This window comes from Protopterus annectens, chromosome 17.part0 (assembly GCF_019279795.1).
Source record: "Protopterus annectens isolate FY-2018-M chromosome 17.part0, PAN1.0, whole genome shotgun sequence".
NCBI classification, from domain to species: Eukaryota; Metazoa; Chordata; order Ceratodontiformes; family Protopteridae; genus Protopterus; species Protopterus annectens.
Genome location: NC_056751.1, coordinates 35,627,335 through 35,649,032, shown reverse-complemented (window position 1 = coordinate 35,649,032; position 21,698 = coordinate 35,627,335). Strand labels below are relative to the sequence as shown.

At 40.3% G+C, this 21,698-nt stretch overlaps 1 protein-coding gene across 1 annotated transcript in view; it reads right to left on the bottom strand.

The window, feature by feature from the left end:
• Nucleotides 1-21,698, bottom strand: part of CDS1 (CDP-diacylglycerol synthase 1) — a 1,285,468-nt gene that overhangs the window by 293,577 nt on the left and 970,193 nt on the right. The gene's annotated exons all lie outside the window — the stretch shown is intronic.

Genomic DNA, 21,698 nt, shown 5'->3' with positions numbered 1-21,698 from the left:
GGGGAAGGCTGGCACAGGTTTACTAGCTTTGCCCCTTCTGCCCAGACTATAAAGGTAGTTATCACTGCCACCAACCATTACTTATCAGCTACTATAAAGGCTCTTACAAAGTGTGACCAATTCTACTGAGTAATGTTACTATTATCCAAATGGTGTGTCCATGTCTAAGGCTATTTATGAGTGGCCTATACAGTGTCTCCAAATGCATATACAAGTACACTAAGAACTTAAACATATTTAAGCAAAACCAGTCACGATTAAACGGTTTAAATATACTTAATAATAAATAATAAAAGAACCAAGACAATACTCAATAACTCAATACAGTGATAACAGAGTTCAGAATCACAGGAAATCTTTAAAACAACATTGCAGGAAAGTCTCACATAAATACAGAAAGCATCTAGACTGATCTTACTATTTTCCTATCTATCTCTAAGAAAAATACTATGATCTAAGTCTTACTTACAGACACAGGCAAATGCAAGTGGTGAATGGATGTTTACAGGTCCAAGACAAGATATAAAATGCACTGACTTTCTCTCCGAGATAGTTCTTAAGTTACTATCAAACATTTCTGTTGGGTCATCTTAGATTACATCATTTTTGGCACTTCTGCCTTAGTTCCCAGGCTAACAGGAACTTAAAATTTAACATGTATCTGTGAAAAATGCTTCTCTCTCAGATGGGCAGCTGCTAGGAAGCCAAAGAGCAATACAAAACACTTTACATGTGAAACCTAGTATTTATCTCTGTCTCATGACAACAGAAAGAAAATCTAGCTGTAGACATTCTGTTTCTAGCTGTGGTAAACACAATCGTAAAACTCTTTACTTATTTTCTCAGAGTTTGCAAGTTAACTCTGTATGTCCCAATTTCTACTATGAAAACATACATTTGCACAGGCATATAGTCCATATATATTTCTACTCTTTTCCAGCACGGTGCACTGTGGTTACACTTTTGAAGCTCAGCACAAAACAGACAGGTTACTTACATTTGTAGACAAGCCTATAGTGCGTATTAACATTTACAATGACATAGAATTATTTACAACATTCTTGCTAGCTGGGCTGGCAGCCTTCACACACTGCAACTCCACACAGTCTGAGCTAGGCATGGAGTCTCATGCCTATGCCTGTCCCAGATGCTTCAGCTGTACCACTGGCTGCACTGTGTATTAGCCTCATGGACAGGAATGTAATATTTTGCATTGCTGCTACCAGTGATTTGACTTGTTAGCAAATGTTTATGGCACAGAACCTTCACAGTAAATCCAAGGTCTTCTCTGCAAGTTCATGCTGGAAATGGGTCATGTGCATAAGGAAATAGCCCTGATAGTGAAAGTACCTGATGCACAGGCAGACTTACACTTGCAGTCCAATCCTCTTGAATATCTGTCTGACAGAGGAATCACAAGGCTGTCATCTGAGGGTTTCTGTTTAGACCACAATAGAGTATGCAAAGGGGGGTCCACCAATAAGGACTGCCCTTTATGGAGCTGGGAGGGGGTCTTGTTGGGCTTACTTAGTATTTGCCCTGTTACATGGGTTCTCACCATGCTAGCTCCATGATTAAATCTAGCATTCAAGATATATGATGGCATTGTCTGAAATGTCTCCTGAAGAATCTAATCATCAGGAGGTGGAACGTCAATGGTCCATTACCCCCTTTACCTCATTAATTACAGTATTTCCTCAAATTCAGTGTCCTCTAGGGTAGATTATTTGGAGCTATCCACCTCACTGAGATCTCTGTACCTCCTTTTGTTTCTTCCCTTCCTGAATACACTCAAGAGGGATTCATCCTAGTAATCTGAGGAAAGGTCTTTCCTAATAGTCTGCGTGTCTTAGGGACTTTCAGAATAGACTCTTAAGCAAGGCTCCTGACTGACAGGTGTTGGGGTGAGGAGACTAGGCCAATGTAACATCTGAAAACTGTCAACTTGGATGATTGGCTTAGTGATCTCCTCCAAGAATTCAAATGACAAGACTGCCTGTTGGCGCTGAGGTTGCTGTCACTAATGCTGATGTGCACTGCGTCAACACGGGATGCTCAGTAATGATGACCAGTGGCTTACAGCATGACTGGCACCAAAACCAGTATCAGCACTGACAGTTTTCCTTGTGAATTGCTTGTCCAAGCTCTTCTCATTCTTTTCTAACATCCCCTGATTGATTCCTACAGTTATTGTGCAGTATTTTATATGCAGTACTAATTATCCCATTTTAAACAGCAGCTTCTATTCTAGATTCAACTAAAAACTCCACCAGAGCAGCTCTTTCTCTTAGGAATTCCCAAACCCTTTCTTTTTGCCTAAGCTCTGATAACAATCCCTGACATGTAAGTCATTCTCTACCCTGGAGTCCAAATGTCTTCTTGGCCTCTTCCCATTCTATTACTTTTCCTTCTATAGCTATTTTGTCCCAGCATTGCAGCTACTTTACCAGTTTTCCCCAGTAATTTCTAGCCCCTCTTGCCTATTACCCATAACTGCACTTATCCTATTGGCAGAATCTCCTTTCTCCATTCTTGCATTGGTTTAATTCTTAGAACAGTGCTATGTTATGAATATAATATTCTGCATGGCTGTTATTCTACTTAAGGATCTGCATCCAAAATCCCACTCTCTCCTTATTTCTTGAATTTATCCCCTGCTTCATCATCATCTCTTTCCATTTTGAATTATAGTTTGCTGCTTGTTCTATATATATTAGCCTCAAGTGTGTAGCTCTAACATATCACATAATCTTAAATCACCTTGTTCTATTGGAAGGATCAACTTATTCCACTTGACTTTTGCCCTCTTCCCCTCCCAGGTAAAATCCTTCAACTCTTTATTAATTACTGTCTACAACTTCTCCACTGGTTGATAAAAATATGCCTGACCTGTATATAAAACTTAAGGGACTGAAAACATTTTCACTGTTTGTATTTTGGTATCCATATACATAAACATGAGCTTTCAGTTTCTCAGTTTTTATTGCATCTTCCCACATACTCTTAGTTGCCATAAGAGAATCCCTTTTAACCCATAATCATAAATACTTCACTTTATCATGTCGCCATAAAAAAGGTATTGCTGAACCAGGTACATAGTTTACAATTATACGCTTTATTTTATCTTCATTAATTTTATATCCTAAAAAAAACTTATACAGTCTCAGAAAGTTCCACAACACTGAAATGCTCTTTTCTGGTGTTATCAAGTACAAAAACAACCTTTCTTGATTACCATGCCAATTATATCCTTGAATTTTTGAGTTTCTTATTTTCTTTGCCAAATAAAGGGAAAGAGGATAACCCTGCCTGGTTCCTTTGTTCAGACACAACTTATCAGACAGGAACCCTCTCACTTTAATTTTTTCATCCAATCCCATATATCCTCCAAATTAACATTATTATTGTATCAGGGAATGCAAATGTTTCCTTTGCCCTACTCAAAACAACACAACGTACTCTGTCAATTACTTTCTCTGCATCAAGACCCACCAACAACAGTGGTACTTTTCTTACATTCTGCTTTCTTCTGGATCATCTCTGTTCTATTAATTTTGTCAGTTTGCCTCCCCTCCACAAAACCATACTGATCCATATCTATACTTGTGGCAACACCTTTGCCATTTCTTTAGTTATTATACACATAAACACTTTAAAATCATGCTTTAAAAGTGAAATGGGCCTATATGAAGCTGGACAGATATGTCTCTACTGTCTTTAGGCATTACAGCCACAACAGCTTTCTTCCAGGATATTGGTGCTTCCCCTTATTTTAAAATACTGTGAAACAAAAACTTCAAGATCTTTATCACTGTCTTCCCTACTAGTTTCCAAACTTCCACAGGAATAACATCTATTCTTGGAGACTTTCCTGCAGACTGGTTATACATCACAGTTTTTATCTCATCTCCTCCTCCTCTCTTAATTGCTAATTTTTGAGCCTCATCTACCTCTAACCTTGGCATACTTAAGTCTGTATAAATATTTCCATTTGTGCTATTTATTGAGTTATACATTCCGCTGCTTTACACAAATGTTCATAAGATTTCTGAAATATTTCTAATACCGCTACATAATATCTGCTATTTTTCTTGTTATAGGCTTCCCTGCATTTGGCAACAACCCTTTTCTACTTTTTGTTGGCTAAGTCACTGTACTAAGAGTTTTTGTGCTCTGGTGTTATTAACAAAAATAGTTGCTTAATAGCAATCATTCTAAACTCATGCATATTATCCAGATGCTCCCTTATTTCCTATTTAGCACTCTGTAGTTGTGCCTCTTCTTGTTCTGTGAGATTCTTTTTAATCTGCAATATTTTCACCTTTGTCAGACCCTTATTTGGCAACCTTTTAACCATGTATCTTTTCCTTTATTTCTACTCTATATTTAAACTACACTTCAAATTTATCCCACTCACTAGCTTCAACTTCTGAAGAAATTTCTATCTTTCTTAATTCTCAAATAATTTCCAATGCTCATTCCTTAAATTACTCTCATTTAACAAGTAGGTGGGGAAGAATAGGTGTCTCATTTTTACTTCATTACCCTGCATTTGTATCTTAGTTGTTAATGGCGCATTATACCAGCTAAGTGTTTAGAGGCAGCAATTTTATGTCTGCACCCCCATGCCACCAAGGAAAATATACAGGATATAAAAATGAGTCCAGGCGATTTGGTCATGTTGACCAATGTCATCAAAAATGGACATTGATATTTGCAGGTGATAAGTGGGTTGAGGGCCCAGCCTACTCAAATATACACCAAGTATTCATGCTAATGGTGGAAAGGATCTAAGTGCCCCTATTCACCTGTGTCTGCCGTGACATAAAGCCCAACAACTCTGGGTCAATAAGCAACTAGCTGATCACTATCTAGCTCGCCATTCAGGATTACCTGGGACAACTCTGTTGATTGAAAGCTGGATGTAAAATTAATTAACCTGATAAAAATAAACTGAGGATTGCTACAGTGAATACAGATTCACTGACGGGATGCAGCTTGGAAGAGTATGACACAATGGAAGGGAGAGGACTGGACATCCTATGCATCCAGGAGACAAGGTAGAAGGGCAATGCAGCAAAAAACACTTGGTTTAGTATCCAGAGGCTACCACTCAGGAAGAGGACAGACTAGAAATGGTGTGGAAAATGGGGTGAGGGATAGTTTTTGTAAGACAGTGAGGGATGTCATCAGACTTAGTGATAGACACATGAAAATCACACTCCAGTTTAAAGACAGGGTGCTATTTATAATGTCAGCCTATGATCCACAGAAGGGCTGAGATGGCGAGAAAAAGACTGCATTAAGGCAGTAGTTGCAGGACCTATTAGATAAAGTAGGACAATGTAAGTTGGTGTTGATAACGGGAGAACTGAAATGGGCAGAGTTGAAGAAAAATGGCAATGTCTGAAAAAGACATGCATGAAATCTATAGAACAGATATACAGCCGAGCCAGATATGGACATAAGGAACCTAAGGAAAGCTGGTGGTGGAATGCAGAAGTCCATGAAGTTATCAAAAAAAAAAAAAGAAACAGTGCAGGAAAAAGTGGGAAATGGAAAATACAGACAGGAATACTGTTTGGCTAATAAATAAACTAAGAGCAGTTGCAATGACAAAGAACACAGTTTCAGACGCACTCTACAAAGAAAATTTGGAAAGTGACTCAGTAGATGGCATAAAGAAACTCTATCAGGCTACAAAGCAAACACAGGAAAGATATAGAAGATAATATTCAGACACCATTTATAAGAGATGCCAGCAACAATCTGCTCACCAGTCCACAGGATACAACAGGTTGAAGAAAGCCCCACAGGAGCTGTACTGCCTCATAAACAGCCTATCCTATGGTGAAACAGGAAGAAAACCCCACCTTAGAAGGATTAAGAGCAGCACTAATTAAAATGGAGTCAGGGAAAGCAGCAGGTTCAGATGAAGTTACGGAAGATATGATGATGTTGAGTGACTCTGGAGAGAAATGGCTCCCAAGCATATTCACTGTGGTATGGACAGAAAGGCATATTCCAAATGACTGGAGAACAAGCATTCTAGTGCCAGTGTAGAATAAAAAGAAGTTATGTACCTACCACAACGTTCCATGTTAGTTGTCTTCTTCTCACTTTTTTTCTTGCTGGTTGGGGGTTCAGAGCCGATCCTCGGCTCTGACTCGGCCATCTTCAAAAACTCAAGAGCTGCATACTGGCTCGAGGCCACACCAAATCCCATGATGCCTGGTGCTAGTTACCCAGATCTCGTTTGGTAAGTCTAACTGCAGACATAATAAGGAAAGGATCCTATCCTGGAATATATAAAACCTCCAGAGAGGCTACTAGACAGAAAGGAATAGCCAGAGAAGACTCAGCCAGTGAAAAAAACCATAAGGAGCTCTTCTCAGTCTACAAGGATAGGGGGATGGAGGGTGGGACGCAAAAAAGAAGGCGAGAAGAAGACAACTAACATGGAACGTTATGGTAGGTACATAACTTCTTTATGTTAAGTTGTCTATCTCGCCTTCATTCTTGCTGGTTGGGACAGTGTCCCTAGCACCTGAAATCCTGCGTGGCTCATTGGAACAAACTCTTCAGAAAAGTGGAACCAAAATCTGCTCTGTTTCTGGAAACCACATCCAACTTATAATGCGAAATGAAAGTATGTGGGTTGGCCCATGTAGCGCAGCACAAATAGATTCCATGGGCAACCTAGCCTGAAAGGCCACAGAAGTGGCTAAAGCTCTGGTGGAGTGACCTTTTGGTTTAACAGGTAATTCTTTATTCAGTTGATAGATAAATGTGATGATAGAAGTCAACCACCTGGACAAGGTTACTTTGGAGACTGGAAGACCTTGTTTACCCTCAGCATAAGAAAGGAAAAGTTGGTCCGATTTCCTGATATCTTTAGTTCTATGCAAATAAAAATATAGTTGCCTGTGAACATCTAACTGATGCAACTTATATTCCGCCCTGTTGGAGTGGTTGGGAAAAAACACAGGAAGGTCTATGGACTGATTCAAATTATTTTCTGAAGAGACCTTAGGAAGGAAGGAAGGATTAGTCCTGAGAGCAACCCTATCACTGTGGAACACTAGGTACGGAGGATGGGTACAAAGAGCCTGCAGTTCCGAAACTCTTCTGGCTGAAGTAATGGCTACCAGAAAGAGAGTTTTCCAAGATAAAAACTTCAGGGAACAAGATGCTGCAGGTTCGAAGAGAGGCAATATTAGCGAAGCTAAAATCAAATTTAGATCCCACGGAGGTGGAGGATCTCTCACTGGAGGCCTGAGGAGAGTGGTCCCTTTGAGAAAGGCTCTACACAGCTTATGCGACATGATATTATTTCCAGAGAGGCCAATGTGAAAATATGAAATTGCAGCTAACTGAACTCTAATTGTAGTGGAAAAGGACCCAGAATGAAAGAGTTCCACAAGAAATTCCAAAATGTGGCATATAGGGGCTGAAAAGGGGTCTATACTCTTAGTCTCTGCCCAGGAAGAAAAACGTTTCCACTTACTAGCGTAAGTTTTTCTAGTGGTAGACTTGTGTGATGATAAAATAATTTCCTGCACAGATGGGGAGATACCTGAAAGCCTGGCTAAGGTTGGAAGTGGAGCAACCAAGCAGTGAGCTGGAGAGATTGCAGGGATTGGTGCAGCCCGCCAGACTGATGGATCAGAAGGTCTGGAACTGGGTCCAGAGTCCAAGGCTGCTCGAGAAGATGATAATGCAGGAACAGGAACCATATTTGTCGAGGCCAGTAAGGAGCAACGAGGATCATTTTGCAGCCCAATACGGTAGCTTTCTGTATCAGTTTTGGAATAAGGGGAAACAGAGGGAATGCATAAAGAAGTCCTTGAGGCCAATCGTAGACTAGAGCGTCTCTGGGGGAATGTCCGGGAAGTGGAAGGAGAGAGAAGAATTTGTTGCACTTTCTGTTGAAGGGCTGGCCCCATTTGCAGAATATTTGGTCCGCAACTACTTGACGCAGAGACCACTCGTGGGGCATGAGAATTGCTTTGCTCAGCCTGTCTGCTATGACGTTGGACTTCCCAGGGATGTGCGTTGCGGAAGAGATCACCCACTGCCAGAGTCTAAGTGCTTCTCGACATAGGGGGTAAGACTTGGTTCCACCCTGCTTGTTGATGTACCACACCACTGACATATTGTCCGTTTGAATTGCAATGGTCCCGGTAGGAAAAGAGTCCTGAAGAGCTTGCAACGCTAGAAGCACAGCCCTCATCTCCAAGACGTTTATATGCAGGTGGTACTCGTGAGGTTGCCAGGTGCCTTGGACTGTCCTGCCCTGATAATGCCCCCCCCCCACCCGATCAGGGAAGAGTCCGTGGTAACCATAGCAACTGGGGGGAAATATAAATGGTCTGCCTAAGGGTACTGATGTGGAGACCATCCACCATGCAAGGTGCTTTTTGCGTGCTTCTGTGATCATAATCATGTGGGACATGGGAAGCTGCTGGAAGGACCATTGGGTGAAAAGCAGCCACTGGAGGATCCTCATGTGAAAACGAGCTAGAGGAACAAGTATGATTGCTGCTGCCATGAGACCTAGAGTTTGGAGGACGAACCTGACTTGAATTCTTTTGCATGCTAATAAGTCCTGTACATGTTGACAAATCACTAATACCCTGTCTAGTGGAAGGCTCGCTGACATGTCTTTTGTATTTAAATTTGCGCCTATAAAGGTGATAGACTGACAGGGCGACAATGCAGTCTTTTTGAAATTTATTGAGATACCTAGTCTGGAGCAAGTCTCGATAGTGTAGTCTCTGGCTCGCAGAAGGTGATGCCTGGTGGTAGCAGTAAGGAGCCAGTCGTCTAGATATGGAAACACCTGGAATCCTTGCCATCTCAGGTGAGCGGTAACTACTGCCATACATTTGGTGAACACCCTGGGGGCTGTGGTGAGACCAAAGGGCAGAGCTCTGAACTGGTAATGGCTGGCTCCCAGCCGGAAGCGAAGGAATCTTTTGGAGCGTCTGTCCATTTTGATGTGGTAGTACGCATCCTGAAGATCTATAGAGCACATCCAATTGTCCTGACCCAGAAAAGGCATAATGGACTGTAGCGTGACCATCCGAAACTTGGTTCTTTGTACAGACCTGTTCAGTCTGCTGAGATCCAGAATGGGTCTCCAGTCCCCTGTCTTTTTTGGTACCAAAAAGAACCTTGAGTAAATTCCGGATCCTTGCTGGTCTGCTGGGACTTGCTGGATGGCCCTTTTTCTTAGTAGTTCTGAAATTTCTTGTATTGCTTGATCCCTTAGATTGGGTGGAACATCTGGAAGGGACTTGTTTAACACTACGGGAGTGCTAACAAAGGGTATTCTGTAGTCTCCAGATATAACTGACTGTACCCATTTGTCTTGTGTTATGTCTTGCCAGGCTCTTGGGTACAGCGATAATCTTCTCCCGATTGCCTCCGGAGGTGGGCAGTCGGGCAACCCTTCAGGGATGGTGGGAGGACTTCTCAGAGAAAGATTCTCTGCTGCCCTGGTTTTGCAGACCCCCTCTGCCACGAGGGCGGCATCTATTATTGTTCCCTCCTCTGCCCCTGGATGGGAACTCACCACGTGTGTCTGGCAAGGCTCCCTGAGATTTCCGGAACCACATCTTTCCACTCTTCTGACCCTTGGGATATGGTCTGGAAGGAGTGGAAAAATGGACTCCCACGGCAGAGAGAGTCTTGCCTTCCTGTTCACACCTGGTAAGGGTGTCCTTCACCTGTGATCCAAAAAGAGAGGAACCATCAAAGGGGGTGTTGGTGAAAGATGCTCTGAAAGGTTCTGCAAAGTTACATAGCCGCATCCAAGCGTGTCTCCTTAGGGCAACACCTGTGCCTGCAGCTCTACTCGCACCATCGGCTGCATAAGAAATGAGCCACATGGAGGAGTTCACCACTGAATTAAGAGTCGCCAGCTGGGAGGCTGCTTTAGCCCGGGCCCCCTCAGCTGACGGATCTTGGAGGGCATCTTCAAGCTCCTTAAGGAGATTCCTTTGAAGGCAGGTAAAGTGGCACAAATAATTCAGAGACCTCATAGAAAAGGTCGCTGAAGAGAACATCCCCTTCCCATATCTGTCCATTGTCCTGGACTCCTTGTTAGGGCGATGGACAGATGAAGATGTTTCAGCCAACTCCTTCTTTGTGGCTGCCGCTACCACCATGGCATCAACAGGGACACCTTTGGTCAAAAACTGTTTATCCTATGGTGCCGTTATGAATTTAACGGGTCTTCTGGGGGGTCATTTCCACTGTGTCTGGAGCTGACCACGCCTTCCAAGCCACCACGGACATCAGTGGGTCGAAAGGCAGAGACACCCAGGAGGTGGAAGGTTGGGATCCAAACGCATCCAGGAATACCGACTCATCCTCAGAGGGGCTTAGAGTAGTCCAGTTCCCCCTCTGCTTAAGCATCTCAAGGATGTCTGAGAAGGAGACATCTTCAGAGGGGGATCTCGGGGATCCTTCCGAATCCTCCAAGTCGGTATCTGATGTGACAGTCTCACGGGAGTCAACATGCTTCCTCTTGCATTTCCTCTTACAAGGTGGCTCCTCTGAATGATTAGGGGAGGCCTTGGAAGAGGAAGATACACGCAAGGGGGTGCCCTGGAGCGTTGGTTCCCCACGCTTGGTGTCTGGAGGATGGGCAGAGGCAGATGCAGGCACCATAGTGGGACTCAGGGGCCAGCACACTCCTCATGACCTCGAAGGCGTCCCTGCTCGAATGCCGAGAAGGCTCTGGTTCCGAAGAGACCGGAATCCCTCTCCGCACCAAGGGGGATGGCTCCGAAGCCGATGTAGGAGCTGAGCTCACCTGCGCCGAAGCTCCGAGAGGGAGAACGGGGTCGGACAAGGGTCTGATGCCACTCGCCCCCTTGGAGCTGACGAGGGAGTCTCGGCACCCAGACCCTTCCAAGGCGGTACCAAAGAAGTGATCGGAGCCGACAATGGAACCGAAGCAGAAGGTATCGGTGCCGACGGTTCCACTACTCGAACCCCAACAAACTCCGGCTCCGAGCTCAAGGAGGAGTCAGAGGAGGAATAACTGCAGAAATGGACGGAGCTGACACCTGATGAGGGGGGCTGGACAACATTTTTGCTAGGGCCTATGATTTTAACAGCCTACTGACCACTCTCTCCACGTCATGATTAGATAGTCTTGAGGACCGAAAAGAGTGGGACCAATGACTGTGCTCTGATTGGAGCAGAGGAGACCTCGGAGCGGAGCGTATCGACTCCAGGGAGGGAGACCTAGATCTCTTTTGACTCCCCGTCGGCTCCGAAGGGAGAGTCGGAACTGACTGGGAGACAGGTAAATCAGTTCCGGCCGGAACCGAGGCTGAAGGAACAGCTTTACCCATTGATGGCTCCGAACTGGGAGCCAAAGATTTAGGTAGCTTAGAGGCCTTCACGGGCTGAGTCTTAGCCAGTGAAACCTGCTTAAGTAATCCCCGTAAGATTAACTTATTTTTACGCTCCTGCAGGACTCTTGGGCTTAAGGCATGGCAAACCGAACAAGAGTCCTGCAGGTGCACGGTGCCCAGACAATAGACACAAGAAGTGTGGCCATCTGTCAGAGATATCTTCTGACAGCATGAGTCACACTTCTTGAATCCGGACACCTTGGTATCCTTGGACATCCCTGAAAAGGAATTAGAATACCAAGGACAACACACACACACAAAAAAAACTAGGATGTAACTACTACCACACACACTAAGTTAAGACACCCAAAACACAGCCAAAAAACTGACAATATTCTATTTATAAGCTAAATAAAACTAACTAGGTAAAGGCTAAAAGGTTTTTTTTTTTTTAATAGAAAAAGGGAAAAGGGTTAGCCTCTAATTTAAACAGCTACCTAAGAAAGTGAAGGGGGAGGGGAAAACTCTCTAACTAAAACGAGTTTTCCGAAGGGATAGGGGAAGGATCAAGAAAGAATTATAGATACAAGTATATATATATATATATATATATATATATATATATATATATATATATATATATATATAAGGTTAACTACTATAAACAATCTACACTAACAAGCCTAATATTTTTTATCAAAAACGAGTAAAATAATGAAAAAATACGACCTGAGCCAGTAAGACAACCTCGCAGCAGAAGCGGCAAACGAGATCTGGGTATCTAGCACCAGGCATCATGGGATATGGGGTGGCCTCGAGCCAGTATGCAGCTCTCGAGCTTTTGAAGATGGCCGTGTCAGAGCCGAGGATCGGCTCCGAACCCCCAACCAGCAAGAATGAAGGCGAGATAGACAACTTAACATTAAAGGATACAGTCGCAATTGTGGGCACTACAGAGATATCAGACTTCTGTCACATGATATGAAAGAATTGGAGAGGGCGACTGATAAACAAGTATGCACAGTAGTAGAAAGTAAGATGGAAAATAAGCAGTTTGAATTCAGAACAGGGTGCAGAACAACTATTGCAGAAGAAGCTGGAGATGAGGAAATGGTGCGACTGGTCATTACTAGATTTGGAGGAAGCATAAGACATGGTCCTAAGAAAGCTGATCTGGCAGTTGTCTGATGGTTCAAACACCCAGAAACAATGATAGAAATGTGCAGACTATGTAAAAGGAGCCATGCCATAACTATGAACAGTGTCTAGGCTTAAAGAGAGGTCCTCAATAAGAGAGTGTGTGCATTAGGGTTCAGGTCTGAGCTAACTGATCTTCATACTGGTGATGGACTATATTAGCAAACAGATCAGAAGGGTGAGAATCAACAAATCTGCGCTATGAAGACCCTGTAGCATTAAAAGTACACTATGAACAGGAACTTCAGGAAATGACAGGGGAATGGAATGCAAAACTGAAGGCACACAGGACAAAACTGAGCACAGACAACGCAGTTATCATGACAGCACGTGGGAAAAATCAGAAGATGAAAATTGGATGAAAGGGATAATGGTTTCAAGTATTTGGGAGAGGTGGTTGAGGAGAAGAGAAGTCTTAATGAGGAGAACAAATCAAGAATCAGGAGCTGCAGCTCACTGGCACAGAGTGCTCTGGGTAGTAAATGAAAAAAGAATGCTAAAGAAACTGAAAGTAAAGTAAATTACTGCAGTGTGACCAGCACTTCTGCATGGTAAAGAAACTAGAACAGTGAAGGAAGTGCAGCTGAGGATGTCGGAGATGATGGAGATGAAGTGCCTAAGAGAAATAGTAGGATGTCCACTGTGGGACAGCTGAAAGTATGACAACATCAGAGCAAAAGCCAAAGTAGTTCCAATTGCAGAAAAAGTCAAAAGAACAGGTTATACTGATATGTGCACAAGTACAGGAAAGCAGAAGATGATTTTGTGAAGAATCTTTGGAAGAGGAGATAAAGACATCCAGCCAACAGATGGATGGATTGCATGAGACAAGACCTGTGGCAGTCAGGTAGGTGAATGGCACTGAATTGAGAGAGGTTGTGACAAATGACATGTCACCCTAGCCTCATGTAGAAAAACTGGGAAAAGGGTGTTGATTATAACAATGAATCTATTTTTGTAGAAAGTTTTAAGAATCATATATATTAAATAGCAAGTTGATATTTTGCAGTGGAAATAAAGCATACATTTGAAGGACAGAAGCTTAGATGGAAGAAGCTGTGCTGGTGAAATGAAATGAAGTATGGTACAAAAAAGGGAATATTCTATGAGGCAATTACAATTAATGCTTATTTGAAAAGGCTATGAACAGACTGTCTTTTTAGTGAGGTTAACAGTATAAAATTCCATTTATTGAACTAACAGTGTTAGACAGTTTAATAAATAGTAGCAGTTTCAGCAAAAGTGTAATATATCAGGCACTAGGTGACTAAGATTTGCAAAACTTAGTGGTATTTAGATGATTCAATGAAGCATGCTTGATTCATCATGTGCTATTTATTGCATCATCTCGTACATACCCGTTAAGATAAATGATTGGTGATCAACAAACAGAAAGGTGTGCACAGTGTTAATTTCCTTAAAACCATTTGTAAAGGAGGCTAGCACCACCCTTAACCTTTGCACCTTGCAAGTTTAACAGGCGGAAGTGGGGGTTAAAAGGGATGCCATCCCCCTTCCCCTTACAAATGGAATTAACAAAAAGTATAATTTCTGGACAGAGTAGTGGATGTACTTAACCCTGGGATTCTTAAACAGAAGGTATGCAGACGATGTGTGCCCAGCTGATATAATATATTACACCAAATGCCGCAATATGTATTACAGAGTTTAATTTTTTCCACATAATATGAAGTAATGGGTGTTAAGAAGAAATGGGGGAGGGGCATTTCATTTTGGACTTTGGGTGAGGAAATAATGAACACTGCTAAAACAACTTAATTAAATAACATCTATGTGTGTTTACAAAAATAGATCTCACATGAAAAAATATTATTGTTAGATTTCAGTTCAGAAAAATATAATTCACCCACCAAAATGCAGCTTAAAGGATTAAATGAATGCAATGATAGCTTTTTTTAAGGAGGGCTTCACCCCAGACCCCAAACTGTAGGGGGTTTCTGCCCAATATCCCAAACCAATATATGTTTTAATTTTTGATACTGCAAGTGGATGACTAACAGATTGTGCAACACAACTAGAAAACCAAGTGAGCTAAAAAAATACTTGCTGCATTGCTTTATTACCAAGGTCATGCTGCAGCACACAGTTTTTAAAAATAATTTATTTTTTAGTGCAATGAAAAGTGTGTTAAAATTTAAATTTAACTTAAAATAACTCCTGGATATTTACCATGCTTTCATTTTAATAAATTACAGATTTACAATTCTGAATGTCTTCTTTTGAGAATACAAGGGTGACTAATTTCACCTATACAGAACAGGTAGGTTTCCTATTAACTAATTAAATGCTGTGTTACTGTTCCAATTACTGTTTTGTAGTTAAAACTTAAATTAAACGTGCTAGTGACTTTAGTTTAAGAATGGCTCCAGAAATATGTCAGTTTTAGGTATACGCCTCTCGTCATTTACTCTACAATCTGATTTTGTATATTTTGAAGACCAAAAAAGCCTGAAGGATCATGAGGTCTTGCAGTACTTCAGACTTAAAACCAATACCTACAATCAAGATTTGCTTATTAGAAATAGGGAGCACTGTCCTCACAATTTGGCTGTCTAATTGTTTGTGTGCATCTGTTTCCATCCCCAACTGTACAAGCTATTAAGTAGTTAGTACCTCATAATAAGGTGTTAGCTACTAACAATAACGTCTGTAAATGTGATCATCTGCCTGCAGTTATGTTTGTACACTACAGAAATGAAGTGCACTGTTTAACCTCATGACATGTTTCTGTATTACTTTTGTACCTTCCTTCAATCCTTTTCTGGGCAAGAAAGTGGTAGGTGTTTTTTATTTTTCTTTAGGTGCAATCATTTGTCTTTATAAAGATGATGGGAAGGATTGAAACAATTTGTTTTGCCTATCCATCTCTAACTTGACTAGCAGTCATGATTGTTATGAGAAGATACTTACACTGTTTAACTAAATGGGAATTTTTTATATTACTTTTCTACCTTCCTTCTGTCCTTTTCAGGGAAGGAAGTTGGTAGGCATTTTTTCCCTTTAGGTTCAATCCTGTATTTTTATAAAGACACTGGGAGACTATAAAGTATCAATCAAACTTGCGAAGTATGGCCTTGCAAAAAAAAAAGAGAGAGAGAGAGACAGAGGGAGAGAGAAAAAACTGAACTTTTGTTGACTTTATTAAACTTGTGGGTAGACTATAAAGCATATACCCCACATTAAGTCATTAATGGTTAGAAGGACACTAAAAGGGAATAAAGGTAACTACGTAAAACAATTTTTGTTTTTACTAGTATATGTATAAAACATTTCATGCTATAAACTGCATGTTACACTGTAAAGCAATTTTGCAGAGTGTGCAGTCAGGGGTATTTTAAATGGGTTGGTGGAGTCGTTTTAGTGAATGCTGTATGTGATAAAGATATTAAAGTAAACAAGCATTTTTTTAAAATTGTTAAGAAAAATAGGCATTAGAACATAAAATAAGAAAGTCTGTACAGAATCAAGTCTAAGTTAATATAACGCTGTGATCTTTGACTGACATAGTGTGGGTGTAAATGTGCACTGATTATATTGTATGTAGAACTAAGATGATAATTTCCTTTGTTTTAGAAGAGTGTACAACTAGATTAATGTCCTTGGCTTAAGCTATTAAGTTTTTTTGTAAGCAAATAGGCTTGAAAAATAAGACAAAATGATGAAAGCCATGAAAAATGCTAAGCTCCTCATATCTGCAAAGATATTAGCTTATTTATAGGTTCATAGGTAAGTACTAGGCTAACTTTCCTCGCAGGTCATTTCAGGCCTAACCAATTCCCTTTTTAGTGCTCGAATTAACCCACCTCATTTGGTGTTAGATTGGCCTTACCCATCCCACGGTCAATAATCGTATATTACCCCTAATGAAAATAACTGAGATCATACCATAGATATTTTGAAGGGAATTGTGCATGGTATAAAGCATTTAGGAGCTGCCTATGTCAATTAGTAGTACAGGAGCAATCCTGTGGTAAATTTTCTGATTCAAGTTGTGCTTGAATATGAATAGGGATGAGCTTTGTTTTACATAGATGGGGAGTCTGTTCCAGAGTAATGGTATCCTCTGCAAGATATAACTGTCACTCCAAATTATTTTTCTGATGTTACAGAAGAGTTTATATTCCTAGTCTAAGAACTTTTGATGCCATTTGACTTGCTGATGTGCAGTAAATCCATTAGTATTGGGTCAGATGATGCTTTGTAAGTTAGATACAGGTCACCTCTTAGCATTCTGTAGGATACAAACTACTGTGAAAAAGATTTGAGTCAGTCCATGTAAGACATATTGTTTAGGCCTTGTATCCTTTTAGTAATGTACTTCTGTGAGCATCCCAGTTATTGCATGTGTCTTGACTAATACATGTCAAAGGGAGCATTATACTCAATGACTGGCCTAATGAGAACTGAGTAAAGGGAAACAATGACATCCCTAGATCTAGACACAATTCCGTTGTTTATAAACTGTGCAATATAGAAGTGCTTTCTTATGACAATAGATACATGTTGGTCCAAAGTTATGTCACTGTCCACATAAGTTCCCAAATCCCGCATGACTGGGTCAACTCTTATGGGCATATTGACAATGTGGTAGTTCCCTGGGGTAGAGGACTTCCCAAAGGATATGATAATGCATTTTTTGGCATTTAGTATCAGTCCTTGATTTTGGCAGCAGTTATTTATTTGGGACAAACCTTCTCACAGGATGGCTAAGTCATTTTGTGATTCAATGACTGCTCCTAGCTTACAGTCACCTGCAAACTTGGTCAGACAAAGCCCTTAGGTATTGGTTTTTACTTCAGAGAAATAAATGCCAAACAGTAGAGGTTCCAGTGCAGAACCCTGGGGGATGCCACTGGTGACTGGTCTCTTTGTGGAGGTAACTTCCCTTATTTTGATTCCTTATCAGTGAGCTAGTTGGTAATCCAGCTAGTGACATAGGGGCTTATTCTCAGTTTATCTAGCTTTTCTGCTATGCCTGCGCTGGGAACTGTGTCCAAAGCTTCGGCCAGGTCATGGTATGTAGTGTGTACCTTTTTGCCTTCATCCATTGCTTTGGAGATATTTTCGAAAATGTCCACCAGGTTGAGTAAGCATGACCTACCCTTAATGAATATAAACTGATATGGGTCCAATGTCTGGAGATTCCCTATGTCCTTACTGATTATTTCCATAAGTTTTTACATAGCTTTGCATATGAAGCTGGTCAGACTTATGAGTCTGTAATTGCCTGGGTTTGTGGAAGGTCCTCCCTTATGCAGGGGGAATGACTGTAGCTGTTCTCCATTTACAAAGTACAAAACCTTTATGGAGGCTGAAGTTGAACAGTGTTGTTATGGACTGTGGCAAAATAGTGCTTTATGCTATTTAAGATGCATCCAGGGATATTGTCAGGACCCATCAATGCAGTATTTTTAGCCTCTGATATCTCTTTTAGGACTTGGTCTTCTGTGACAGCTGGAGCTGAGCCAGTTTCAGGTATATCTTGAAGGACAGATGAGGGGAGAGGGGGGGGGGTAAAGTTTAGATATAAATTTATCAGCCAGTAGGTTCGCTATTTCTTCAGCCTTCATGTATGCAATATCATTCACAATCAGCTCTATGCATTGCTATATAGTACTTTTGAGATTATGAATAAAACTACAAGACGCCTTGTGATTGTCTTTGGCTTGGGTAGCTATTTTAGTCTCAAACTTGGCTTTGGGGGATTTTAAGCTGCTGAGTTGATTTCAGTGATGAGAGCTCTATCATTCTGGTAGCTACTGTTCTTACTTTTGGTCAAAATTGTCTTTCTTTTATTGCAAAGCTTGTTGATATTATGGCTCCGCCATGTGAGCTTTTTCTGGGGTTTGGCCTGCACTTGTTCCTACAGGGTACAGCTGTTTCTGTGCTAGTACAGTGTGGTGGTGTACGTCTCCATGTATTTAGTGGAGTTAAACTTTGTTTGGTGAGGATATGAAGCTTGTCAACGTGTCACTTCTGAGCAGGTAGTTTGACTAAGAGAAATTTCTAAAGGTACCCTGGGTGAAAGGGACCTCAGGATTCAATTTTATTTCAAAAGAGACTGCTTTATGGCCAGAATTAACAAGCGATTAAGATATGAAATTAGCCAATCTATCAGCAAATACATTCTGAGAGAGACAAGAAGTCTGCATATGAAGGCGGTTAGTAAGGGTAATTCTGTACAGACTGTTCCGACTCTGAGTGAAATTTAGAGATTCCATCATGAATCTGCAAAGCTGTAAGCTTTTTATCGCAAATTAGTAAGAATAAATTCCAGTGTAGCCAAAAGTAAAAAAACACAACGGCTTTAATAATCCATGTACAGAACAGTAAAACCATAAAAATCCATCTGTAACTGACTAAGCACTTTCACCCATTAAAGGGCATCCTCAGAGTCAGTTAATTAATTGTTGCAGATCATTTATAAAGAGACTTTCAATTTAACATTCTCAAATAGGAAAAAACTTCCAATTAAATGGTTACCATAAATAATTGCTCTATTAATTTCACATATATTAACCCTTCATGGTTAAACCACAATTGCAATTCATTTGTAGCTTAAATTCCAAATACATGACAAAAAAAAAATTGTATTACACACAACACCTCTATGTAAAGTATGAAATAAATAAAATGTATATGTTTTTAATTCATCACACATTTTTCTAAAAATAGGTAATGTTCTAATGAATTTAAAAGTGCTAAACCAGCAGAGCTCTATGCTTTAAAATACAAGCCAAAGAGCCAACATCATTGATGCCAGGCAAAGTGCTATCATCCAGTCTAACTTGCCATAAGCACTCCTTTACTTCTAGCATATTCTGATAATCACCCCCAAAATCTTTTTTGTATATCCTGTCTATGACAAAGAATATAAATTTATTGAAACTTCCACATCTTTGGTTGTGAATAAATAAGGAATTTGTTGTTTTTTAATTCTTAATATCTCTTACATGCTCCAATATTCTTTGTCTCAGCTTTCTAGTTGTCATTCCTATATAGAAGGCTGTACAAGATAAACAGGTTGCTGATATATGACCATACTGGTATTACAATTACAATGGCCAGGGCTTGCTATTGTTCTTTTAAAATTCCCTATTGAAACGTAAGGTCCATCATTAATAAACTTACATGCCTTACAATTTCCGCACGTAGCCATTCTAGCTGGTCTCAGGCTGGTGGGTTTGGGTTTCCTTTCCAAAAGTTCTTTAATATTTGAACCTCTACTGTTTATAAATCTTGGACCCCCCCTAATATTTTAATAATATCTTCAGTTAATATGCTTTGCCAACCTGTTTGAATGATTTCCTTAAATTTTCCTGAATTTTCGTTGTAGGGTAGTACAAAAGCTACATGGGGGCTATTGGATGCGTGCTTTTTCTTTGGAGTCTTGGCCATTCCAAAATCAGTGTCTAACAAAATAGGTTTAAAATCTACACTTCTTCTAGATAATATTTCAGTCTTGGTCAACTTTAGCAAATCCATAGGATATCCCCTCTCGGAGAACAACTCAATTAGCGTATTTAGTTCTTAAAGAAATATTTCATTCTCACTGGTTATTCTAGATGCCCTGATCATCTGGCCTTTAACTAAATTTCTTTTCATATTATAAGGATGGCAACTCATAAAGTGCAAATAAGAATTACTAAATGTCTTTTTCCTGTACAGACTTGAATGTAATTTCCCTTCTTTTATATATAGATGTAAATCTAAAAAATTAATGGAATTTTTTCCAACTGTATTAGTAAACCTTAAAAATGTAGTAGTTGTATTAAGGTGCTTAATAAATTCGTCTAGCTCTTGGCCATTACCTTTTCACAAAAGTAATATATCATCCAAGAACCTCAAATAAATTAACATCTGAGAAGCATAAGGTGAAGACAACACATATTGAGCTTCCCAATCGGTTAGCACTAGGAGAGATACTTACCGGTCAGAAGTGGATGAGAGGGAAGACATACAGATGGATAGAGATGAGGAAGAATAAGTTTTTTTAGAAAATCCTCCCCCATTAAGCGGTCAGACCGGATCAGGAACTTAAATTACAATCAAGAACAACAACAAAAATATCAACAGTACCCAGACGGTCAAGAGAGGACACCTTATTGGCACAAGAACCAGACAGGGGGCGATTGGAGGGGGAAGGGAGGTCAGAGGATAAATCATTTGAACAACAATATGAACAGGAATTGGAATTACAGATAGAACACGATTTACAAATTGGAGAGTATATCAGATCTGACAAATGGAACCCTATTCTGCCCCCAGACGACCCTGATAGGTCATCAGAGGTATTGTTAAGAATATTACAAAATCAAGAAGAACAGGCAATTGACCTGATTGATAATTTAGAAGGAAATTTAGATAGTGAAATGTGTCCTGCAATTATTAGTGATGGTATGTTCAGTATATACAATTATTCAGATTTTAGGGTGCCCAAAGATCACTTATCATTGCTGAAAAAAGGTTTCACTTTTGTGCCCAATTTTAGACAAGATCTGGGTAGAATGGTTATTAATTTGAAATTATATACTAGACAATTGAATTTAAAATTATATTTCGAAAGTAAACCAAAGGTTATAAGAGACACACAAATCCTTACACCTAAAAGGAGTAGTACATTTATTCCACCATACAATCCCCTAATTTTAGCATTTGAAAGACTTTGTACTTTACAAATAAGGAGAAAAAACACTCTTTGGGAAGCTGTTCCAAACAATTTAACTTCAGCAGAGAAGTTCTGTTTAAATGATCTTGTAAACAACCACCACTATAGAGTTATGAAACCTGATAAAGGAGGAGGGGTGGTTATTATGACAAATACTGAATATACATGGAATATGCAAAAAATGCTACAAGGGGGTGACACCTATGGTTTAGTATCTAATTTTGAAGTACAAAAAGCTTATACCAAAATAGATTGGCAGTTATACGAATATCTAATGGAAGGTATAATTAATCAGGATGAATGTGATTATTTATCTGTCGAACATCCTGTTATGCCTAATCTATTTGGGATTCCAAAGATAGACAAAAGCATGAAAAATCCTCCCTTCAGGCCAACAGTGGCGGCAAAAGGATCTAAAACAGAACCCTTAGCTGCATATG